The sequence below is a fragment of the Sciurus carolinensis genome, unplaced genomic scaffold (assembly GCF_902686445.1).
Source record: "Sciurus carolinensis unplaced genomic scaffold, mSciCar1.2, whole genome shotgun sequence".
NCBI lineage: Eukaryota > Metazoa > Chordata > Mammalia > Rodentia > Sciuridae > Sciurus > Sciurus carolinensis.
In genome coordinates, this window is record NW_025920144.1 from 1,018,277 (window position 1) to 1,045,367 (window position 27,091).

Consider the following 27,091-nt stretch of genomic DNA (forward strand, 5'->3'; position numbering starts at 1 on the left):
GTTTCCAGCTTAGCTGGAAGGAGCAAACTCCAAGTTCTGCCTTCTTCACAGACTGCCCATCTATAAAATGACTGTGAGCATATCCTCCCAGAAACAGTTCAGTGCTTTCCAGGCTTGGGAAAATAGAAAAAGATACATCAAGCAGTAAGGAGGAGTGGGATGTGAAAATCACTGTGGCAGTGGTTTAAACAAATATAATGGACACCATTAAATAGAGTTGTTCTCATTGAAAACTGAAAATAGTCAATCTTTTTTTAATTTTATTTGTTCTAATTAGTTTTATGTGACAGTAGAATGTATTTTTACATTTTGATAGGTCGACCATAAATAGAATGTAATATATAGTTCCAATTAAAATGAAATTTACAAACACAAGGTATGACTCCATGGCTCCTAATGTGTTCACAAAATTGTTCAATAATGACATAATTTAATTTTAGGCATTGACTTTGTTTAGTGTTGCTGGAATTGAACCGAGAACCTCTTGCATGCTAACCAAGCATTCTATCACTGACCTACACCACAGGTCCTTGTTTTAAATTTTGGTTTTGAGACATGGTTGTGCTAAGTCACCCAGATTGAATTCAAACTTGTGATCCTCCCTCTTGTACTTAGGATTACAGGTGTGTACCATCATGACCAGGCATCATTAAAATATCCTTTATCAGCATCTTTCCTGGAATTTACATATAATTTAATATTACATTATATAGTTTTCATTTATTTTAATATTAATGTAACACAATTCCATGTGTTCAGTGCTCTGCTTTGTCATTCCTAATAATGATTTCTACCTAGATTTCTGTAGATTTTGCAGTATATCTTTCACCACATCAAAAAATTAAAATGGGGGAGGGGGCCAGAGCTCCACAATGGCGGTGTGGGGGCCTGGAAGTGGTGGTGGCGGCAGCTCCCAAGCGGGACCCTGGGAGCTGTTTGCTGTGCTGCAGGGATTTGGAGGCCACCGCTCTGGGCCGCTGTGACTATCCGGTGTGCAACCGCTGCTCCACCAAGATGCTGGTGCTGTGCGAGCAGCGCTACTGCACCATGTGCTGAGAGGAGCTGGGCCAGGTGGTCTTTGGAAAGAAGTTTCCTGCCTTTGCCACAATTTCCATCCAGCAGCTGCAGCGCGAGGAGAAATATGACATCAACTTTGCAGATGGAAAGGTTTGCATTGTACAGGCAGCTGTTGCAGCTTGAGTGCCTTCAGTGCCCCCAGCTGTCGCCATTCAGCTTCTTCGGGGACCCGGAGTAGCACATGTAGAAGAAGCATTAGCTTTTCTGCTGCAAGCTGTGCCTGAAGCACCTCTAGATCTTCACCTCCAAGCACAAGTGATACTCACGCAAGGACCTGGCTCGGCACCGCATGCAAGGGGATCCTGATGACACATCACACCATGGACACCCGCTCTGCAAGTTCTGAGATGAGCGGTACCTGGACAAAGATGAGCTGCTGAAGCACTTGCGCTGAGACCACAACTTCTGTCAATTCTGTGACTCACATGGGGCCCAGGACTATTACAGCGACTATGCACACCTGTGTGAGCACTTCCAGGAGAAGCCCTTTCTGTGTGAGGAGGGACACTGCAGCACAGAGCAGTTCAGCCATGCCTTCTGTAGGGAGATCAACCTCAAGATGCACTGGACTGCCTGCCACAGCTGCAGCCATGCTGAGGCATGCCCAAACTGCTGGATTGACCTGCAGTTCAGCTTGGCACCACAGCACTCACGTCGTAGTGAGGGGATTGTCAGCGGTGAGGACTAGGAGGAGGTGGACAGGTACAACCGCCAGGGTTGATCGGCCCGGGCAGCGGGCATGGAGCCCAACAGAGCCTTCAAGGAAGCTGGAGGTACTAGAGGGAAGAAGAGGACTGAGAAATGGCTGCTGCCATCTGGGCATCAGTGGCTGCACAGTACGAGGAGACTCCCAGGAAGGAGGACCGGGAGGAGGGTGGCAGTCCTAGGAAGGAAGAGGCTGCATTCCAAGGGCCCAATGAGCCCCGCGGCCCCTGGCGCCTAAACAGGGCTCAGGGTGAAGGCCCAGATCCCAGGGAGGCCTCAGCAAATGGTCCTGTAGGCCAAGAAGGCTGCCTGGGCCTGGGCCTAGGGCTCACCCCCCACAAAGCACCCTCCTAACCACTCCAAAACAAGGATGAAGATTTCCCAAGTCTCTGTGCTTTTACTTCCTCCTGCTGCACAGTGGCAGCCCCAGGTCTTGAGGCGCTAGTTCTCGTGTACCCTGGTCCCACCAGGGGTAGAAACACCTTCCATAAGGAGGACTTTCCTGCCCTGGTGTCCTCTGCATCCAAGCCCAATACCACCCACCAAGCCTCATCTCTGCCTGGAACAGCAGTTGCAGCAAGAAAGGGGCTCCACCCACTCCAGGGGCCCAGGTTGCTGATGGGAGCAGTCAGACCTCTAAGAAGACTGAGAGGGGAGCAGGGGTGGATGGAAGGGTGGCCTGCCCCCTGCAGAGGAGCACGGCAATGGCTTTGGTGCCCAGGAGTTGCGGAGCATGCCCACTAGGGCAGCTGCTTCTATGCTGGGACCAGTCTCCAAACAGACCTCCAACAAGGTTGGCAAGAAAAAGAAGGTGGGATCTGAGAAGACTGGTACCACACTGTCCCTGCCACTGCCCTCTGACCATACCCCAAAGTCCTGGGCTGAGCAGGCCCCTGAAGCTCCTATGAGTAGAGCAGAAGGGCCAGTAGCTGTCATCATCAATGGACACACAGAAGGGCTGACCCTGGCTCAGAGCACCCCCAAAGAATCCCCGGGGCTCCCAAGGTCCCTGGGGCCCCTTTTCTGCCCCACTCCCTAGAAGACTTTCCAGTGCTGGGAGGCCCCTGCCCAACCAGGATGCTTCCTCCCCCAGGCTTCAACACTGTGGTGCTCCTGAAGGGCACACCACCCCCACCCCCACCTGGCCTGGCATCTCCTGTAAGCAACCTCCCCTCACCGGCTTCTCCAGCCTCCTGCCCAGTCCCCACCCAGCCTGCATTCCCAGCCCCAACAATACCACCACCACGACCATGAAAGCCCCCATGCTGACATCCACACCACGAGCCTACTTGGTTCCTGAGAACTTTTGGGAGAGGAACCTGCAGCTCATCAAGTCCATCAAGGGCTTTGTGCAGAGTGAGGAGACCTGCTTCAGCAAGTTTAAGAGCCATTCGGGGGAGCTGAGACAGGGAATGATCTCTGCAGCCCAGTACTACAAGAGCTGCCAGGACCTGCTACCAGGAAAGACAAGTACATCAAGCTCCTGGCTATTGGATCCACTACTACTGAGTGGGGGGCACTCAGGTGCTCACTCACTCTAACAAACTCAGACTTGTGGTTTAAAGATCATGACAGCTCTACTGTAACTGATGGACTTGAGGAAACTGGGACAACTTAGTGAATACTACAGAAGTCCATAGGAGCAGTGGTAATGCTCTGAAGGTTTAGAGACTGGGAGAGCAGACAGACTGATGTACTGAAGAGTCTGGATCAGCAGGACTCATAATGGAATTGGGTGTAAGCATGACTTCACGTGGACTCACAGCTAGCCCCTAAGCCTCCAGCTGGAGGCTGGTAGAAAGCAGGAGCATCCACCCAAATGAGAGAATGCAGGCAGAGCTGGAAGCAATCCAGGAACAAGGTGACTCCATGTGGAGCTGCTGAATGTGTAGGTGTCAAAATGTACCACATTCAAATGTTCACTGCATGTACATATTCTCCAGAGGAACTGGAGAAACTGAGGGTGCTTAACAAGGTCGGGTTAAAAGGCAAAGCTTTCTAGAGTTGGGGACAGCCACACAAGTCATGTGAATTCTCTCCTACCATTTGCTTTGTTTCTCCTGTTCTCTGCACAGAGACAACACTTTCAGCTCGCAGGGTGGTCTCCTTCATCCTCCTCCGACATGCTTTCTGCCCTGTAGGTCTTCAGTTTTCCAGATGGCCCATGTGTCCCATTCTCTGTACTGTGATAGGGAATATAGAGTAACTATGTTTTTACCCATCAAATTGGTTTTGATGATGGGGCACTGATTAAATCATACTTGGAGGAGGAATTGGTTCTTCCTTTTTATGGTTGGACATGCTCAGATCTCAGAAGGTCCAATATAGGACATGGAAGAAAGGGGCAGCTGAGGAGACCCATTCAACTCCTTCAAAAGTTATGTGGTATCTTTTTCATGTGTGTGTATTTTTTCTCATCTTTTGTCTTTTTAAATCTTTCATAAATAATATATGAATGTATACTTATTTAAGATTTAAATAATAAAATACATATAGAACTCCTATATAGACACTCTATTTCAGTCCCCATCTGTTTGTACCCTGATCTGTTTCTCTCTCTCTCTCTCTATCTCTCTCAAATACACACACACATACATACACACACATTTGTGTTCCCTGCCCCTGTATTTTGTTCACCATCACTAATATGAGCTGCATCTTTCCATTTGTCTTCCTGTGGGTATTCAGAAAACCATAATAGATTTTAATATGTATTTGTTTATGAGTTAGCATGTGTGTGTGAAATGAATAAATGGGGTCCTTTGATATGTGTTGGACTATAGCTTGCTTTGTTCAATGCATGTATCTACATACATCTTTAGTGATAGAGGTTTAGTTGGTTTCTAGTGCTTTGCTATTACATATAAGGAAGTCCTTAATATCCTTGTGTATATATCTTTGAATACATAAGCAATAATATTCAGGACAGCTTTCTAGTAATGAAATTGCTAAATAAGAGATATAAACATTTCAAATTTTGGAGGATATTCCATGATAACTTTTTAACACACCTTTTCCAATTTATACTCCCATGAACAGTGCCTGAGAATGCCTTTTTCCTTATGTCTTTTTCAAATCTTAATATTATTCGTGTCTTCTTAAAGACCTGGGTGAAAACCTTCTTAATGTAATTGCTACTCTATAGAGGTTTATAGCTTGCTGAGAATCCCTCTGTGGGTTGAGGTTTCTCACCTTCTTGTTTTTAGAGTTAGGATGTTGAGTGGTCTGAATATTTGGGAACAATTATGGACAATTACCTAGGTGCTCATTAAATTGTACTACTAAAAGAACTGTTGGTTATTTGATGTTTTGTTTGTACCAGGTGCTGTGCTTTAGTTATATATGTCAATCAGTCCTCATGACCAGTATTAGTCATGCTGGATTACACGTTATCCCAAAACTTAGTGGCTTAAAACTATAAACACTTGTTATCTCAGAATTTCCGTAGTCAGGAATTGGAGAGTAGTTTAGCAGAGTGGTTTTGACTACCATCTCTAAGGTTGCAGTGAAGATGTCAGCCCCGGCTTTAACATATGAAGACCTAACTAGGGTAAGAGGGTGACCATCTGCAAGAGATCTCAGTTCCTCCCAATGTGGACTTCAACCTGGGGATGTTTACATGTCCTCACAATATGGCAGCTAGCATTCCCAGAATGAGTGATCCAAGTAAGCAAGGGGAAGCAATAAAAATGCCTTTTATGTATAACTAGTTTTCAAAACTGCTGACTCTCACTTCCATTTTATTCTGTTCACTAAAAGCAAGTCATTTTAGTCCAGGACACACTCCAGGGGAAGGGAAGAGAAGACTATCAAAGAATTTGTAAACATTTATTAGAACCACCACACATTCTTCTGATATGGTTGTTAATCAGTAGTTTGTTGATATATAGATGATATATAGATGAGAAAAATAAGTTAACTACTTACCTAACCTTATCTCCTGCCTCCTGGCCTCTCCCCCTATTCTGTGACTAACCAACTCAGTGTTCATCCCAGACACAGAGTATTTGCTCTCAGCCATTTATTTATTTAGTAAATGCTTATTGAATCCATGTCTTTGTGACAAACATATCCTGGAAGATAAGCAGACATGGTCCTTGATCACATGGAACTTACAGTCTTGTGGAGGAGAGAAAGCTTAATCAAATAATCACACAAAGAAGTCATTACCTTGAGAAGTACTATGTAGAAAAAGTACCTGAGCCTATTCATGCTATTGTTCCCTATCCATTCCCCAATGCCGCTGTCATCCTTCTAACCTAGAAAGAATGCCTGTTTTATTTTTTTATTTAAAACTTAACTTTTCCTTCAGAAAAGGTGCTTAATCAGTTCTTTAATGTGACTTCTCTCTCAGCTTCTTGAGGTGGTTTTCCTTAATTCCTCTTTCTCACCTGTTCCCAGCAAATCACATCAGTCACAACTTGTGCCACTTCCTCTGCTACCACTGAAGTTCAAACCACCATTATCTCTTACCTAGACTACTTCAATTGCTTTCTCCCTGGTTTCCATATGTCTACAGAAGAGTAAGAGTTGTCATCATACAAGTTATATCCAGTCACATAATGATTCTGCTTATACCTCTTCCTGCCACAGCTTAATTACAATTCATAGCTTTGTTCCAATTTACAAAACCCTGCCTGTTCTGGCCCTTTCCTGCATCTTTGGTTTCACCTCACCCACAAACCCACCCCAACACACATTATTTGGTCCTGCCACCTGACCTTTTTCCTATTGTTTAAATATGTCAAGCTCTTTCCTGTAATGGGACCTTTCCCTAGAAGTTCCCTCTACCCTAAAGTGTACTTCATCCAATCTTTGTATGATTAATTTCTCTTTATTATTTAATTTTCAGTATAAATTATTTCTATAGAGACCTCTGACTTTGATCCAAAGTAGCTATTCAGTCACTCTTACCAGGACACCTTATTTTAATTTTCTTCTAATGCTGTCTACCATCTGATATTTTACTTATATAAAATCATTTATCTCCTTGCACTGAAACATAAGCACCATAAGATCCCTGACATCTGTGTTATTCACTGGGAGTATGTAATAGGACTTAATAAATATGTGTGTATTAAAGTGAATGAAAAAATAGTCATGTCTCTGGACTTACCTGTGCTAAGGGGAATGAAGGAAATGAGAACTTGAATTCCTAAGTTCCCAAGTTCTTCATTGGACTGCCTTATCCAGACCAAGCTGCTGCTCACTCCACGAGCTCTGTTTAACTTCTGTATATAGTACTTAGTACTTTCTGATTCCCTTGTTTTTCTTTTACCTTCAGCTGGGATGAAAACTCCATTAGAGCAGAACTCCATGATCTTATTTGCCACTGTCTCCTCAGTGTCTGCAGCAGTGCTTGGCACAGAGATGTTCAAGCGTCTATTGAAGGAATGATAGGGTATTTGGTTCTGCTTTGTCTAATATGCCTGTGGTGCCTGCCACAATTCTTGGCCTATAGCAGTGCCCAGAAACACCAGTGGTTACTCTACAAGCCCATTGTTGATATCATTGCTATTGGTAGATCCATATTCTCATCCTAGAATTTGGAATAGGAAAGTAGTTTGGATTTGAGAATCTTTGAAGAGTTTCTTTGAGTTACTCAGCAAACCTTGTTAGAATATTATCTCTGCAACCTGCAGTTGAATGTTGTAAAAATTTCCCCAGTCTCCATGAAAGAGTTCAGCTATTTAGAATTCTACCTCTACATAGCAGGAGGAAAGCCACTTTTTATTTTGATTCAGTTCCTATTTTAATACAGTCACTGAGTCAGTCAATGAGTCAGTGGCATTTATTGAACCCCTTCAGGGTACAAAGTAGTGCTTTGGAAGAGTTACTGAGTTTTAAATATGAATCACATTATTAAACCAAAACCAAGTTCCTAAGTAGTTGAAAGTGTTGTTTAAATTGTCAAGGTATAGTTCCTATAGACTATATTTTGTAATGACAGACTTTTACTTAATAAAACATGTTCCCACATGGACTGGAAAAAATCAATTAAATAACTGAGGATGTTATATTTTACCAAAAAAAACCAAAAAACCCTTGAAGTGGTCCTTGATCATTAGTTTTCTTCTTGTCTAACTATTGAAGGATTGTGTGTAATCACTGCATCCTTTGGATAATTTAAAATTTTAGACCTTATAACTGCCAGGACTAGTATAAAGAATAATAAATTTTCTTTCCCCCTTTGGCCCTAGTTTAAATTGGGCAGGGGAAAAGGGGTATTATTGCTGCCTCCTGAATCTCAACTCTCTCCAAGGCATGTTAAGTTCTTTACTTCTGCAAACTGAAAGGGTACTTTGACTTCATCAGATCAGCCATGTAGTTTGTGAAGGAAACATATCTACAAGTTCTGTTTTCATTATTTGTTTTTCCTTTTCCTTCCAGATTTCTCTGTTGACTTCTATAGTAAACCACGTTAAAGCCAATGTTAAGTCAGCTGGGGACTTAATTAGCCTGCCTACCATTGTAGAAGGACTTTAGAAAGTAAGTTCTTTATATGGATACTGCGATTAACCTACTACTGGAATTCTGGCTTCTTAAAAATTTGCTTTCAAAGCCTGGCATTTAGAAAAGATTTTATTTTCCTCTAGAAAATGTTCTTTAAACTGAGAAAATTGTTGTTTCTATATACATAGGAAATTATACATATTAAAGAGTATTCATAGTTTGAAGATCTTGAAATAATTAAAAATACTTACCTACATTTGGTTAAGATTTAATGTAAATTAAAATCACAATATGCCACTGTACTTCCATTAGAATGGCTAAAATTGAAAGAACTCTGGTACCAGTTTCAGTGAGGATATGGAGTAATGGGAACTCTTATACACTGTTGGTGGAATTATAAAATGGCATGATGATTTTAGAAGATGGTTTGGCAGTTTTTTTTTTTTTACAGAAATCAAAGCATAGATCTGCCATATGATCAGCCATTCACTTCCTAGGTATTGTGATGTTGAGAAAGCATATGATGAAGAGAATGAAGATATAAGTTCACATAAAGGCTTATGCATGAATGTTTATGACAGTTTTATTTGTAATAGTAAAATACTGAGAACAATGTAAATGTCCATGAACAGGTAAGTAGAGAAAATGTGATATGGCCATACAGTAGAATGCGGCATCCTGAGTAGCTACACCATGAATGAATCTCAACTATCCTGAGTGAAAGGAGCCATACTTGAAAATGTATACTCACTCACTGGTTCTACTTTTGTAAAATTCTAGAAAGTGCAACTGATATATAGTGACAGAAAGTGTATCAGTGGGTACCTAGAGGGGGAGTTATTCTATGAAGTATGAAGACACTTCTGGGAGGGATAGGTGCTTATTTACTTGATTGTGGTAAAAGTTTTACTCTTGAATTTATGTCAAAATAATGAAACCATTTTGAATATGTATGGTTTCTTGCATGTCAGTTATATCTTAATAGAAATAGTGTTAAAAAGAAAAAATATGACATTTCTACATGTTTCTGTTGCAACTGTAGCTTCCATTGGTAATACTTTAAACAGTGTCCATCTAGTTGTGGAGGCAATAAAGAAAACTGGATGAACACAAGGAAACCATGGAATTGCTGCAACGTGATATGGTAAGAATATCAGCAGATACTACAGAAAGGCATCTTGCTTCTCACCCTTTTCTGCCTAAGAGTCATGATGCCAACTTTCCACTGATTCCTAGAGGTCCTCTACATACCTTTTTAAAATATCAAATAAGCAGGATGTCCTGACTATTCTGCAATCTGTAAAGTTAGCAGTTAAGGAAAAGAATTGAACCTGAATCTTTCGCCAACAGAGTGCTGGAGTAGATAGTGACAAAGTAGTTCCTGAGAATAGAATGGGTAGGGTGGAAAATAGAAAAGAAGGAAAGGGATGTGGAGAATTGTCTCAATTTATTTATATATAAAAAACCACCTCAGTTATTATTTCTCATTATTCTGAGCATCAGGAATTTGGGCAGGGCTCTTAAACTCCCAAACACTGAGAGGCCAGGGAAGAGGTCATCTAGAGGATTAAAGGCCATCTTGGATCTTCCAGCTCCAGCCAGGTATTGATGGAATGCAGCCATATGTGTGTGATCTCAGTGTATAACACATAGAACAGAACCACCCCTCCCACCTCAGCTGAACACAGTCACAGAATGATGAGAAGTAATAAATGGTTATTTGTTGTTATATTAAAACACAAAGTTTGGGGATGATTTTTATGCAGCAACAAATAGCTGAGATGGAAGTAAAACCCTACAGTACCCAGGAATTGTTTTCAAATGCTACTACATATGTCTGCAGTCATTCAAAGGCCTGAATTATTCATTTAGTGGGTAACAACTCCATGAAAGATTTATGAAGGGTGAAAAAGGATGGCACGGCCCTTGCTGTCTTGCTGAAGGGATGAGATATATGTATGAAAGCAGGACCATTCAAAGCACATATGAGTTCTCTAGCCTGTCCACTAATTTCTAGATCTGCCTCACATGTGTCTACAAACTTCAGAGAGTTTAAATAGGACAGTTTTTACCAAGGGGACTAGAGCTCTATCAGAGAGCTCAGGAGGGAGGATTTTTCATGTTCTTCAAAAACAAAAATCCTTGTTATTTAGTGTTGCCAACTCAAAGGGAAAATCATTGATCTGGGTGTCCAGACAATTGACTTCTCGTTGGATTTGCTACTGAGGATCTCTCTGACCCATAATAATAAAGACCCCTGAACTCAGCAGATCTTTTATCTTGAGCATGTTTTCTACTAGTCATTTTCTGAAATACTTTTTCCTAATTGAAACATTCCTGCTTTCTAGAACTATTGGTTTTCTCTCCTTTTGTCTTTAATGTTGCTTTTTCTTTTTCCCTCATAAAACCAGGGTTGATAAATACCTTGGTTGTCAGATTTTAAAGAAAACAATTTACGTACACCAAATATATTCTGTTGTAAATAAGTTTGCCTCTGTTTTAGCAAATGGCAGGGGGAGTAATCCAGAGATTGAACTCAGAGGCCCTCAACCATCGAGCCACATTCCCAGCTCTATTTTGCATTTTATTTAGACACAGGGTCTCAGTGAGTTGCTTAGCACCTCACTGTAGCTGAGGCTGGCTTTTTAAAACAAGGTTTTAAAAAATTTTATTTGTTCTAATTAGTTGTACATAACAGTAGAATGCATTTATACATTTTGAAGAATCATCCATAAATAGGGTGCAATTTCTCATTTTTCTGATTATGCGTATTGCAGGATCACATCAATCATGCAGTCATACAAGTACATGAAGTAATAATATCTGTTTCACTCTACTAAAATTCATTCCTCCATACCCCTTCCCCTCCCTTTACTCCCCTCTACCTAATATGAAGTAACTATTCTTTCCTATTCCCCACCCTTATTGTGAATTAGCTTCCACATATCAGAGAAAGCATTTGGCCTTTGTTTTTATTTTTTTTTTTTTGGTTTTGCTTTATTTCACTTAGCATGGTATTCTCTAACACCATCCATTTACCAACAAATGCCAGAATTTCATTCTTCTTTAAAGATCTGTAATATTCCATTGTATGTATGTGTTTGTTTGTGTGTGTATATATGTATTATATATATCACATTTTCTTTATTCATTCATCTGCTCAAGGGCATCTAGTTTGGTTCCATAGTTTAGCTATTGTGAATTGAGCTACTATAAACATTGATGTGACTGTGTCACTGTAGTATGTTGATTCTAAGTTCTTTGGGTATAAACCGAGGAGTGGGATAAATGCTGGGTCAAATGGTGGTTCCATTGCAAGTTTTCTGAAGACTCTCCATACTGCTTTCCATAATGGTTGTATCAATTTACATTCCCACCAGCAATGTATGAGTGAACCTTTTTCCCACATCCTCGCCAATGTTTGTAGTTATTTTTATTCTTGATGATCGCCATTCTGATTGGAGTGAGATGAAATCTTAGTTTTGATTTGCATTTCTACAATTGCTAGAAATGTTGAACATTTCATATGTTTATTGATTGGTTGTATATCTTCCTCTGTGAAGCATCCATTCAGTTCCTTAGCCCTTTTATTTTTGGGTTACTTGGTTTTTTGGTGTTAAGTTTTTTGAGTTCTTTATATGTCCTAGAGATTAATGCTTTATCTGAGGTACATGCGATAAAGATTTTCTCCCAGTCTGTAGTCTCTTTTCACGTTATTGATTGTTTCTTTTGCTGAGAAGATACTTTTTGATTTGAGTCCATCCCATTTATTGATTTTTGATTTAACTTCTTGTGCTTGGGAGTCTTGTTAAGGAAGTCAGGTTCTAGGTGGACGTGGTGAAGATTTTGGCCTACCTTTTCATCCAGTAGTAGGGTGTCTGTTCTACTGTCTGAGTCTTTGATTCACAGTTATGTCGAGTTTTGTGCATGGTGAGAGATAAGAGTTGGATTCCATTTTGTTACATGTATATTTCCAGTTCTCCCAGCACCATTTTTTGAATAAGCTATCTTTTCTCCAGTGAATGCTTTTGGCACTTTTGTCTAGTATGAGATACCTGTATATATGAGCGTTTGTCTCTATGTCTTCTATTCTATACCATTGGTCCACAAGTCTGTTTTGTTGCCAATTCCATGCAGTCTCTATTATTATAGCTCTGTAGTAGTTTGAGGTCTGGTATTGTGATGCCTCCTGCTTCACTTTTCTTGCTAAGAATTCCTTTGTCTGTTATGGGTCTCTTATTTTTCCAAATGAATTTGATGATTGCTTTTTCTAGTTCTGTGAAGAGAGTCTTTGGGATTTTTATAGGAATTGCATTACATTTGTGTAACACTTTTGGTGGTATGGTCTTTTCACAATATTAATTCTGCCTATCCAGGAGCTTGGGAGGTCTTTTCATCTTCTAAGGTCTTTCTCAATTTGTTTTTCTAGTGTCCTGTAGTTTTCATTGTAGAAGTCTTTTACCTCTTTTGTTATATTGATTCCCAAGTATTGTTTTTTGAGATTGCTATGAATGGGGTAGTGTTCTTTATTTCTCTTTCAGTTGATTCCTTACTGATGTATAGGAATGTGTTTGATTTATGAGTATTGATTTTATATCTTGCTACTTTGCTGAATTCATTTATTAGTTCTAGAAGATTTTGGGTAGAATTTTTTTGATCTTCCAAATACAGAATCATATCATTGGCAAATAGTGATAGTTTGAATTCTTATTTGCCTATTTGTATACCTTTAATTTATTTCGTCTGCCTAATTGCTCTCACTGAAGTTTCAAGGACAGTGTTCAGTAAAAGAGATGAAAGAGGGCATCTTAGTCTTGTTCCAATTTTTACAGGAAATGCTTTCAATATTTCTCCATTTAAAATTAATGTTGATCTTTGTTTAGCATGTATGGCTTTGGTGATTTTGAGGTATGTTCCTACTAGTCCTAGTTCTTCTTGTGTTTTGAATATGAAGGGTGCTGAATTTTTCAAATGCTTTTTCTGCATTTATTGAGTAATCATATGATTCTTGGTTTTAAATCTGTTAATATGATGAATTGTGTTCATCGATTTCCATATGTTGAACCAACCTTGCATCCCTGGGATGAACCCCACTTGATCCCGTTGCACAGTCTTTTTCATATGTTCTGTATGTGAGTTTCAGAATTTTAATGAGAATTTTTGGATCTATGTTCTTCAGCGTATTGGTCTGAAGTTTTCATTCCTTGATGTGTCCTTGCCTTGTTTTGGTGTCAGCGTGATTTTAGCCTCATAGAATGAGTTTGGAAGGATTCCTTTTTTTCTATTTCATAGAATAACTTGAGGAGTATTGGTGTAAATTCTTTTTGATATTCTTGTAGAACTCTCAGCTGAGAATCCATCTGATCCTGGGCTTTTCTTAATTGGTTGACTTTTAGTGGCATGTTCTATTTCGTTACTTGAAATTGTTCTGTTTCAATTGTGTATGTCCTCCTCATTCCGTTTAGGTTAGGCATGTCTAGAAATTTGTCAATGTCTTCTATGTTTTCCATTTTACTGGAGTATACATTTTCATAGTAGTTTCTAATTCTCTTTGGTATTTAAATTTTCTCCATTGTGAAATTTCCTTTTTCATCAAGTATTTTAGTAATTTGGGTTTTTTCTCTTTTTCTCTATGTTAGTGGTGCCTAGGGGTTTTTCAATTTTTTTGATTGTTTTCAAAGAACCAACTAATTTTTCTCAATTTTTTCAGTTGTTTCTTTTGTTTTAATTCCATTGATTTCATTTCTGATTTTATTTATTTCCTGTCTTCTAATGGTTTTGTTGTTGATTTGATCTTCTTTTTCTAGGACTTTGAGATGTGATGTTAGGATATTTATTTGTTGCCTTTATATTCTTTAATAAATGAGCTCAATGCAATGAACTTTCCTCTTAGTACTGCCTTCATTGTGTCCCATAGATTTTGATATGTTGTATCGGTGTTCTCATTTACCTCTAAGCATTTTTTCATTTCATCCTTGATTTATTCTACAATCCATTCATCATTGCATAATGTATTGTTTAGTCTCCATGTGTTAGAGTAGCTTCTATGTTTTTATTTTATTATTGATTTCTAATTTTAATCCATTGTGATCTGATAGAATGTAGGGTATCATCTACATTTTTTTACTGTATTTCTTTGTGTCATAAGATACAGTGTAGTTAGAGAAGAATCCATGGGCTGCCGAGAAAAAAATGCATTTGCTTGTTGATGGATGAAATATTTTAGAAGTGTTAAGTCTAAATTTCTGATTATATTATTTAGTTCTATAGTTTCTTTTTTTTTAATATGTGAAATCTAATTTTATTTTTTTATTTATTTATTTTTATTGTATACAAATGGGATACATGTTGTTTCTCTATTTGTACATAGAGTCAAGGCATACCATTTGTGTAATCATACGTTTACATAGGGCAATGATGTTTGATTCATTATTTTTTCCCTTCCCCTCACCCCTCCCACCTCTCTTTTCCCTCTATACAGTCCTTCTTTTCTTCATTCTTACCACTAACCCTAAACTAACCCCATTCTTATCCCTAAACCTAAACCTAACCCTAAACCTAATGCTAACCCCTCCCACCCCCCATTATATGTCCTCATCCGCTTATCAGCGAGATCATTCGTCCTTTAGTTTTTTGAGATTGGCTTATCTCACTTAGCATGATATTCTCCAATTTCATCCATTTGCCTGTAAATGCCATAATTTTATCATTCTTCATTGTGGAGTAATATTCCATTGTATATATATGCCACAGTTTCTTTATCCATTCATCAACTGAAGGGCATCTAGGTTGGTTCCACAATCTGGCTATGGTGAATTGAGCAGCAATGAACATTGATGAGGCTGTATCTCTGTAGTATGCTGATTTTAAGTCCTTTGGGTATAGGCCAAGGAGTGGGATAGCTGAGTCAAATGGTGTTTCCATTCCAAGCTTTCTGAGGAATCTCCACACTGCTTTCCAGAGTGGCTGCACTAATTTGCAACCCCACCAACAATGTATGAGTGTTCCTTTTTCACCACATCCTCGCCAACACCTATTGTTGCTTGTGTTCTTGATAATCGCCATTCTAATTGGGGTGAGATGAAATCTTAGGGTAGTTTTGATTTGCATTTCCCTTAGTACTAGGGATGTTGAACATTTTTTCATATACCTGTTGATTGCTTGTACATCTTCTTCTGTGAAGTGTCTGTTCATTTCCTTAGCCCATTTGTTGATTGGATTATTTGTATTCTTCGTGTAGAATTTTTTGAGTTCTTTGTAGATTCTGGAAATTAGCGCTCTATCTGAAGTATGGTTGGCAAAGATATTCTCCCACTCTGTAGGCTCTCTCTTCACATTACTGATAGTTTCCTTTGCTGAGAGAAAGCTTTTTAGTTTGAATCTATCCCAGTTGTTGATTCTTGCTTTTATTTCTTGTGCTATGGGAGTCCTGTTAAGGAAGTCTGATCCTAAGCCTAACAATTTGAAGATTTGGACCTACTTTTTCTTCTATAAGATGCAGGGTCTCTGGTCTGATTCCGAGGTCTTGATCCATTTTGAGTTGAGTTTTGTGTAGGGTGAGAGATAGGGGTTTAATTTCATTCTATTGCATATGGTTTTCCAGTTTTCCCAGCACCATTTGTTGAAGAGGCTATCTTTTCTCCATTGCATATTTTTGGAACCTTTGTCTAGTATGAGAAAATTGTATTTATTTGGGTTTGTGTCCATGTCCTCTATTCTGTACCATTGATCTACCTGTCTATTTTGGTACCAATACCATGCCGTTTTTGTTACTATTGCTTTGTAGTAGAGTTGAAGATCTGGTATTGCAATACCCCCTGCTTCGCTCTTGCTACTGAGGATTAGCTTTAGCTATTCTAGGTTTTTTATTCTTCCAGATGAATTTCATAATTGCTTGCTCTATTTCTGCAAGGTACATCATTGGGATTTTAATTGGAATTGCATTGAATCTGTATAGCACTTTAGGTAGTATAGCCATTTTGACAATATTAATTCTGCCTATCCAGGAACATGGGAGATCTTTCCATCTTCTAAGGTTTTCTTTAATTTCTTTCTTTAGTGTTCTGTAGTTCTCATTGTAGAGGTCTTTCACCTCTTTTGTGAGATTGATTCCAAGTATTTTATTTTTTTCAATGCTATTGTGAATGGGGTAGTTTTCCTAATTTCTCTTTCTGAAGATTCATCACTTATGTATAAAAATGCATTGGATTTATGAGCATTGATCTTGTAACCTGCTACTTTACTGAATTCACTTATGAGTTCTAAAAGTTTTCTGGTGGAATTTCCAGGTTCCTCTAAATATATAATCATGTCATCAGCGAACAGGGATAGTTTGAGTTCTTCTTTTCCTATTCGTATCCCTTAATTTCTTTGGTTTGTCTAATTGCTCTGGCTAGAGTCTCAAGGACGATGTTGAATAGAAGTGGTGAAAGAGGGCATCCCTGCCTTGTTCCAGTTTTTAGGGGGAACGCTTTCAGTTTTTCACCATTTAGAATGATATTAGCCATGGGCTTAGCGTAGATGGCCTTTATAATGTTAAGGAATGTTCCCACTACCCCAATTTTTTCTAGTGTTTTGAGCATGAAGGATGCTGTATTTTATCAAATGCTTTTTCTGCATCTATTGAAATAATCATGTGATTCTTAACTTTAAGTCTGTTGATATGGTGAATGACATTTATTGATTTCCAAATGTTGAACCAACCTTGCATCCCTGGGATAAAACCCACTTGATCGTGGTGCACTATCTTTTTAATATATATTTGTATGCGATTTGCTAAAATTTTGTTGAGAATTTTTGCGTCGATGTTCATTAAGGATATTGGTCTGAAATTTTCTTTCCTCGATGTGTCTCTGTCTGGTTTAGGTATCAGGGTGATATTGGCTTCATAGAACGAGTTTGGGAGGGTTCCCTCCTCTTCTATTTCATGGAATAGTTTGAGGAGTATTGGAATGAGCTCTTCCTTAAAGGTTTTGTAGAACTCGGCTGAGAACCCATCTGGTCCTGGACTTTTCTTTGTTGGTAGGCTTTTGATGACCTCTTCTATTTCATTGCTTGAAATTGGTTTATTTAAGTTGTGTATGTCCTCCTCGTTCAGTTTAGGTAATTCATATGTCTCTAGAAATTTGTTGATGTCTTCGAGGTTTTCTGTTTTGTTGGAGTATAGATTTTCAAAATAGCTTCTAATTATGTTTTGTATTTCACTCGTGTCTGTTGTGATGTTTCCTTGTTCATTCCGAATTTTAGTAATTTGAGTTTTCTCCCTCTTTCTCTTTGTTAGTGTGGCTAAGGGTTTATCAATTTTATTTATTTTTTCAAAGAACCAACTATTTATTTTGTTAATTTTTCCAATTGTTTCTTTTGTTTCGATTTCAGTTGATTTCGGCTCTGATTTTAACTATTTCCTGTCTTCGACTACTTTTGGTATTGGTCTGCTCTTCTTTTTCTAGCGCTTTGAGCTGTAGTGTTAAGTCGTTTATTTGTTGATTTCTACTTCTTTTTTTGAATGCTCCCCATGAAATAAATCTTCCTCTAAGTACTGCTTTCATAGTGTCCCAGAGATTTTGATATGATGTGTCTTTGATTCTCGTTTACTTCTAAGAATTTTTTTATTTCCCTCCTGATGTCTTCTGTTATCCATTCATCATATAATAGTGTATTATTTAATCTCCAGGTATTGGAGAAGTTTCTGTTTTTTATTCTGTCATTTATTTCTAATTTCAATCCATTATGATCTGATAGAGTACAAGGTAGTATCTCTATCTTCTTGTATTTGCTAACAGTAGCTTTGTGGCATAAAATATGGTCTATTTTAGAGAAGGATCCATGTGCTGCTGAGAAGAAAGTGTATTCGTTCTTTGTTGGATGGTATATTCTATATATGTCCCTTAAGTCTAAGTTGTTGATTGTGTTGTTGAGATCTATAGTTTCTTTATTCAATTTTTGTTTGGACGATCTATCCAGTGGTGAGAGAGGTGTGTTAAAATCGCCTAGTATTATTGTGTTGTGGTCTATTTGATTTCTGGAATTGAGAAGGACTTGTTTGACATACGTGGATGAGCCAATGGTCAGGGCATAGATATTTATGATTGTTATGTCTTGCTGATTTATGCTTCCCTTAAGCAGCATGTAATATCCTTCTTTATCCCTTCTGACTAGTTTTGGTTTGAAGTCCACATTATCTGAAATGAGGATGGATACTCCAGCTTTTTTGCTGTGTCCGTTTGCATGGTATGTTTTACCCATCCTTTCACCTTTAGTCTATGGGTGTCTCTTTCTATGAGATGAGTCTCTTGCAGGCAAGCATATTGTTGGATTTTTCTTTTTAATCCAATCTACCAGTCTATGTCTTTTGATTGATGAGTTCAGGTCATTAACATTCAGGGTTATTATTGTGATATGATTTGTATTCCCAGTCAATTGACTCATATTTGTTTTTGACATGATTTGGTTTCTCCTTTATTTGGCTATCCTTTAGGCTAGCGCCTCCTGTTGCTGATTTGCATCAGTTGTTTTTCATCTCTTCCTCATGGAATATTTTGCTGAGAATGTTCTGTAATGCTGGCTTTCTTTTTGTAAATTCCTTTAGCTTTTGTTTATCATGGAAGGATCTTATTTCATTGTCAAATTTGAAGGTAAGTTTTGCTGGGTATAAGATTCTTGGTTGGCATCTGTTTTCTTTCAGGACTTGGTATATGTTGTTCCAGGCCCTTCTAGCTTTTAGGGTCTGGATTGAAAAATCTGCTGATATTCTTATTGGTTTCCCTCTGAATGTAATTTGATTCTTTTCTCTTGCGGCCTTTAAAATTCTGTCTTTATGTTGTATGTTAGGTATTTTCATAATAATGTGCCTTGGTGTGGGTCTGTTGTAATTTTGTATGTTTGGAGTTCTATAAGCCTCTTGTACTTGGTTTTCCATTTCATTCTTCAGATTTGGGAAATTTTCTGATATTATTTCATTGAATAGATTGTTCATTCCTTTGGTTTGTTTCTCTAAGCCTTCCTCAATCCCAATAATTCTTAAATTTGGCCTTTTCATGATATCCCATAATTCTTGTAGATTCTGTTCATGATTTCTTACCATCTTCTCTGTTTGGCCAACTTTGTTTTCAAGATTAAATAATTTGTCTTCAATGTCTGATGTTCTGTCTTCCAGGTGTTCTATCCTATTGGTTATGCTTTCTATGGAGTTTTTAACTTGGTTTATTGTTTCCTTCATTTCAAGTATTTCAGTTTGCTTTTTTTTTCAGTATCTCTAACTCTTTATTGAAATGATCTCTTGCTTCCCGTATTGGTCTTTTAACTGTTGATTGGTGTGATCATTTAATGCCTGCATTTGCTCTTTCATCTCCTCCTTCAATGCCTGCATTTGCTCTTTCATCTCCTCATTAGCTTCCCTGATCGTTTTAATTACGTACATTCTGAACTCCCTTTCTGACATTTCTTCTGCTGTGCTGTCATTGGGTTTTATTGATGTAGTATCTAGGTTTGTTTGGGACATTTTCTTCCCTTGTTTTCTCATATTGGTCAGCTGTCAGTGGGACCCTGAGATATTGCAGATTTCCTGCTATTGGCTTATAGTGTCCCGGTAGATTTCCAGTGTATCACCTCCCAGCCTTCAGTAGCCTGATGTCTTGGAGGAATTTGATAATGCAGTGCATCCAAAGAAAGCTGCCCCTAGCCCCCTACTGGTTCCAGGGTTTGGAGCTGGCTCTGTGCGGAAAGGCTCTCACTGGGGGCCTGCACCGTGCAGCTGGCCGTGTGGAAGGAGCCCACCGCCGGAGTGTGGAAGGCTACCTGGGGAAGACTCTGGCTGCCCTGCCCTGCTCTGATAAGCCACCCCTATCTGTGCCTGCCACCCAGGCCGAGCTTTACCCAGTGGGCAGACTCACCTGTGGCTCTATTTCAGTCTGAGTCTCTCAATGCCTCCCCTTCTTAACTCCTGGTTTCTGGAGCGACTGGGGGTGCAGTCACCCTCTAGGCCGCCATCTTGGATCGCCCCATGAAAGAGCCTGCGGCCGGAGTGGGCAGAGCCAGCCTGAAGAGGTCTCTGGCTGCCCTGCCCGTGATCCCAGAGGCTGCTTGCGGATCGAAGCTCTCCGTTGGTTCGGGGACTTGTGGGCTGGTTCTATGTAGAAAGCCTCTCACTGGGCGGTCTGGTCCGAGAAGGCTAGCCTTGAAAGGCACCTCCCACCGCAGGGGTCCAGGCTACTTGGGGAAGTCTCTGGCTGCCCTATCCTGGTCCCTGAAGCTGCTTGCCTGCTGGAGTACGCTGCGCTGCGCTGGCTCCGGGACGTGGAGCTTGTTCTGGTCAGAAAGTCTCTCACTAGGGGGCCTGCTCCGAGAACCTGGAGAAGCTAGCTGTGTGGGCGGGGCCCACCGCCGGAGTGCGCAGGGCTGCCTGTGGAAGACTCTAGCTGCCCTGCCCGAGCTCTGATAAGCCACCTCTATCTGGGCCTGCTACCCGGGCCGAGCTTTACCCAGTGGGCAGACTCACCTGTGGCTCTATTTCAGTCCGAGTCTCTCAATGCCTCCCCTTCTTAACTCCTGGGTTCTGGAGTGACTGGGGGTGCAGTCACCCTCTAGGCCGCCATCTTGGATCCTCTATAGTTTCTTTATTTACTTTTTGTTTAGAAGATCTGTCCAGTAGTGAGAGAGGTGTGTTATAGTCACCCAGTATTCATGTGTTGTGTTTTATTTGATTCCTGACATTGAGAACGGTTTGTCTGATGTTCATAGATGCTCCATTGTTTGGACCATAAATATTTACAATCATTATGTCTTTCTACTGTGTAATTCCCTTCAGTAGTATGAATTAACCTTCTTTGTTCCTTCTGATTAACTTTCGCTTGAAGTCTACTTTATCTGACATGAAGATGGAAGCCCCTGCTTGTTCATGCAATCCATATGAGTGATATATACTTTCCCATCCTTTCAACTTCAGTCTATGAATGTCTTTGCATATGAGGTGAGTCTCTTGGAGGCACCTATTTTTGGGTCTTATTTTTTTAATTCAATATGAAAGTCTATGTCTTTTGATTGATGAGTTTAGTCCATTAATATTCAACAGTATTACTGAGATATGACTTGTATTACTTGTCATTTTGGTGTTATTTTGACTTTTAATTTGATTTAGATTCTCTTTTGACTATTCCTTTAGTTTCTCCCTTTGCTGGTTTTCACTTTTTTTTTAATACTTCATCTTCATGGAATATTTTGTTGGCAGTGTTCTGTAGTGCAGGCTTTCTATTTGTGAATTTTTTAACTTTTGTTTTTCAAGGAAGGTTTTCACAATTATCTTCATATCTGAAATTAATTCCACTGGATATAAAATTCTTGATTGATATTCATTTTCTTTCACAGATTGAAATATGTTGTTCCCTGGCATCCTAGCTTTGAGGGTCTGGGTTGCGAAATCAATTCAGATCCGAATTGGTTTTCCCGTATACATAATTTGCTTTTTGCTTTTTTTCTCTCATGGTCTTTAAGATTTATCCTTAGTCTGTATTTAGTTATATTCATTATAATGTGTCTGGGTCAGGTCTGCTGTAGTTGAGTTCATTTGGGGTCCTGTAAGCCTCCTATATTTGTTTTTCCATTTCATTTTTTCTGTGTGGGAAATTTTCTGGTATTATATCATTGAAAACTTTGTGCATTCCTTTGGTTTGTAGGTCTTCTCCTTCTTCTAGCCTGGTGAATCTTAAAATTGGTCTTTTGATGTTATCCATAATTTCTGGAATTTCTTTTTCATGGTTTCTTGCCATCTTCACTGCATTGTTGACTTTATTTTCAATATTAAATATTTTGTCATCATTGTCTGAGGTTCTGTCTTCAAAATGGTCTAGTGTGTGGTGGATACTTTCCAGTTGAATTTACAATTTGATTTATTGATTCCTTCATTTTGAATATTTCTGCTTTTTTTTCACAGTCTCTAACTCTTCATTGAAGTGATCTTTCACTTCCTGCATTTTCTGTTTGATTTCACTGTTTACACTATCGTGTACTTCACAGATCAGATTAACTATGTACATTCTAAACTCTGTCTCGGACATTTCTTCTATTGTGTTGTCAGTGGCTTCTCTTATTGGGGCATCTTGGTTTGTTTGTGGCATTTTGTCCCCTTGTTTTTTCATGTTGCTTGTGTGTTTTCTCATCTAGTTGTATGGATCTGAGGCAATACAGATCCTATCCTGTAGACCTATGTTGTCACTGAAGGTTTCCTGTATCCTGCCTTTAAGAGGGAGACCAATATCAGTAGCACCTGAGCAAAAACAATATACAGCCTCAAATTGAATAGTTCCCAGCAAGGCATCCACTGCAGTCTTGCTATAAACATCAATAATGAGTTCAATCAGTGTTCACAATAAAAACAGAATATTTGCCTGGTGGATTTCTAGTCTCAAATAATGGACAAAGAAATAACAGAAACAGGACATGGTGTTTGTGAGGGAAAAAGAGAGAAGTCAGAAGCAAGAATTCACAGAAGTGTGGAAGAGGAACCAATAGAGATTGGGTGTTATGTGGAGAAAATGTAGAAATGGAATCTAAGAAGACAGACAAGTGACAGGAAGAATATGTATAAAGAGAAGGAAAAAATTAAATTATAATAATATACAGAATATATAGCAAAACTTAAAATTCCATGCATACATTACCATCTTCAACAAACTGATGCATGTAATATACCCTGCTCTAAATATGGGGAAGGGAAATGGCCAGAGAAGAAAAATAAAATAAAATAAATCTCCATGGAAAACTGAACAGCTTTCTCTGTTAACAGTGTCCAAAACTTCTCAGCCCCATGTGTGAATTGCCACAAGACTGCCTGGCCCAGACAGGCCCTGATAGACCCAGTCACTGTCACACCAATCTGGGTCTCAGATGTCCTGGGTTCAGTCGTGTTGCAGTCGAAGGTCTCAGTGCCACTGGAATTTGGAGAGAGACCACCAGGCATGAGCAATCCTGAGAGATAGTAACTAGATGGCAGCAAATTTCACTCTAGGAGGAAGACCCCAGTTGCAGCCAAACCTGTAGGCACCTTGACACTGAACCTCCAGGTCCTGGCCAGTGCCCCATTACAGGGGCAGCTGTGCCCCAAAATGGCAGTTGTAGTAAACCCACCAGCACCCCAAACAACCCCAGGCTCTGGCTGGCATCTCAAAATGGACTTGTCTGTTTGCAAGCAAACATGGAGTCTCCCTGATGGTTGACACCTGGGCACTGGTAGTATCAGGAATTGATGGCAGCAGGCAGCAGCAGCTGCAGATGTCAGTGGCATTGTCAGCAATTTGGAGCACTGCAGCAGCAGTGGCAGCAGTGGTGATACAGCACCCAGAGAGGTGACCTCCAGGGAGTGGCTGTGGTTTGACAGCAGTGTTGTTAGTGGTCCATATCTCTGTTTATCTTTATACTAGGTCTGTGCTGTGAACAGCATGGCAGTGGTACACCAGACTTGGAAAGGGAGATGTGGAGTCAGGTTGTTTGTCAAGGCCTCACCGCATGTTGTTGGCACAGATAATAGGTGTATTATGTTACCAGTGCCCCATCTGGTAGGGAAGTTCTGTCACATACTTCCAAAGGAGGTCTTATTGATCTTTTCTAAGTTGTTAAAGGCAGGAGCAATGACAGTAACAGTTTTTGATATTTCTCTAAGCCTGAATTTGGCTTTCTGATTTATCTTTCCCTCTGCATGTTTGGGAGGGGGTAAACCTCTTGCATATGATGTCAGGAAATCCATTTAAAATAGATCAGGTCAACACAGCTCAACTTACAAAGTAACTGAATCTAGTTATGCATTTTACCTACAAGGAAACCAAGTAACCTATTAAATCACTGATGCCCCCTGACTCTGCAGTTTTCACATTTTCAATGAAGAGAATGTAGTATCTGTTTGGTTTTATTATTATTGTTGTTTGTTTTGTTTTAATTACCTTTTGCATAGATTGTGCTGTGATACCTGTAGATTATTTTCTCAACAGCTGTAGGCCCTACCTTTAAAAGATTTTTTACAGTGAAGACATAGACATACATGAAAATATGAAATCAAATACAGGAAATTGTACTTTAAGTTCAAGTAACCACCAAAACTAGAAATGAGCTCTCACATAATGTCAAACCCTGGCACATGACAAGGAGTGTTCGAACCAGCTCTGCCACAGTGGAGCCTTGGCAAGTTGCCTGGCTGTGACTTTGAATGGTGGAATCAGAAGACCTGTCCTTCATTTACCCTTCCTGCTTTATGGGGGATGTATGTAATATACTACAAAACTGTGACGATTAAAGAGCCCTATTTTTTTAAAGCCCTTTTGAACTCAGCTGGTCTAAGTAGGAGCTGAGAACCTGGAATGATTTGATGAATGTCATGCCTCTGAAAATGTGACATCCTCATGCTTCCTGTACTGTCTCTGCTTTCCCATTTCATTTTTCTCTCACACAGAAAATTGATGATAGTATCCATCTTTCCTACTTCTTCCAATGGCATCCTACCCAGCCTATTCTGGGTAAAAGTTCTGTCACCTTCTATACATCAGAGTTTTAAACTTTGTGATTGAAACAACTAGAAGCACAGTTTCCACTGTTCTCCTTGTAACTCTCCTCCCTCAGTCTTCCCATACTCCCATTTCTCTGCCACTTCTATGGAAGTGTTCTGAGGACCTTTAATATAGTTTGACTGAGTTTTTTTTAAAGCACTAGATGTCATTCAAGTTTTAATGTTTATTTCTATCTTTAATGTTTTCCTCTTGTTCTTTTTGCCCTCTAAGTTGAGTGATAGAGCTGCCATTTTAGAAAGAGAGTCTTTGGATCAAGTGACCAACAGAACTAATACCGTAAAAATCTCTCTGCGAGGCTGATAGCTCAGTCGGTAGAGTGCTTGCCTTGTAAGCGCAAGGCCTTGGGTTTGAACCCCAGCACCCAAAAAAAAAAAAAATCTCTCTGCTTGTGACATGCTACTTTCTTCTCAAAAGTAGCATTTTGGTCTCACGTTCTAAAATTTCAAAACAATCAATTAGTATATTAGTAAATAAATGAATATTGTATTAGTCATGAATCTTCTGCTAAGGTATGAGGGCCACAGCGAGAAGGATAGACATGTGACCCTTATTCTAGTGAAGCTCAAAAATCTTTAATATAGAAGTGAAGTGCACACGTAACTAATCAGAAGTCTAATAAATGCTATAAAGAAAATATATAGGGTTTGTTGAGGGAGTTCTAAGAGATCAGGAAGGCTTCCTAAGGAAGCCTTAAGCTAAGACAGTCAGTTATCTATACTAATGATGGAAGACAAAGATACAGATCATTTAAAAATGGTGTCAAGCCTCAAAATCATTTCCATGTTTATGTTGCTGTCTTCATACATTTATATATTAGTATACTTCAAGGTCATTCAGTTTCCTTCATCTTATACCTTTTCCTTTTTTCCTTCTATCTACCCAGACATATTGTGGAGATAAGATAAGCAACTAGGATATGCTTTGTTATCCCCAGAAAGTTTGATTACAGCATTCTCTTATTAGACATCTATTTAATATTTAAGTCCTGGGCTAAGATAAAGGGAAAGCCAGGAAGATTGTTCCCAAATTACTACCACATCATCAAGATGCATCTTGCATTTGGTAAGTTCAGAAGATGTGAGGTTTAGAGGAAATGAACTTAGAGTAGAACGATAGTGCAGGCACTTTTTGATGTAATGTTTTCCATCTTATTTTTTGATCCTTAGCTTTTTTATATCACCAAAAGTCATATAATTAACATTTTAATGCATTGTAAACTGGGCTCTTATGTAATTTTCTGCCTCTGAAAATTTTTTAAACCTCAGTTAAGAGAATAATAAAATTTAAGAGCCAGATAGAAGTGTTGAACACAAAAAAATAGCAGTTGGCTACTATTCGAAAGTAGCAGTGGTTTGAGCAATAGTTCACATTTTAACACAAAATATCAGACCACAACACCAATACACACTTTTGCCTAAATTTCTTTACTTGTAGACCTTTTGTGTTTTTACTGCCATCCCAGTGTACCAATCCATTTGTCTTACCTCATCTAAGCATCCTAACCAGATACAATGTGTCCTTAACATTCTTCAGTCATTTAATACCTTGTTTCAATTACATTGGTTCATATTGGAGCTCTCTAAATAGAGTGACCTACTATACAGTAACTATTAGGGTAGAAGTAGCAATAGAAGAGAGAAAAATAAATGCCTATTGAATAAAAGTAATGTGAGATGAACTGATGTTGTAACACACATGAGCTGAGATCTCTCTCTTCACAAAAATTTTGAATTAGAACTATTACAACTCCTTCCTTTATGAGAGTTGTTTCCATCAATTGAACATCACCATAGGGGAACAGAGGGAAGTATAGGGGAGTGCTTGTGTTTTGTTTGTTTTTAGCTGTTTTTGTTGTTATTATTTTGTTATTTAGTTGTTTGGGAGGGTCTTTAGTGTTGTATGGGCATAAAGCTCTCCCTCAAGTGGTCTGGTCATGAAGCAGTGTGAGATATTTAGGACAGTTATTTAGTGTGATATAGCTCCTAGAAACAATATCCTCCTCATTTAGGAAATGGGTGTTCCACAGGTACCTGAGTAAGGGTACATTTCCTTTACTGCTGAGCATACATGGCTTCTCCTATCAGCCAAATGTTCACAGCAATTGAGATCATCTGGAGCATAATGTTCCTTAATGGTCTAGCCTCAAATCCAGCCAGACACACACCAACACTGAACAACAAAGACATTCCTGTTATTTGTTCATTTATTCCTTCAATGCCTTTAGAGGTATATGGAGACTCAGGTGAAGTGTTCTACCTTAAACCTTTTTTTTTTTAAGTTGTCAGTGGACCTTTATTTTATTTTTT

General features: G+C 39.2%; 1 pseudogene; it reads left to right on the forward strand.

Annotated features, from left to right (window-relative positions):
- The first annotated feature begins 846 nt into the window (after nt 1–846).
- LOC124974348 (E3 ubiquitin-protein ligase ZNF598-like) overlaps nt 847–27,091 on the forward strand; it is an 89,153-nt pseudogene continuing 62,908 nt past the window's right edge.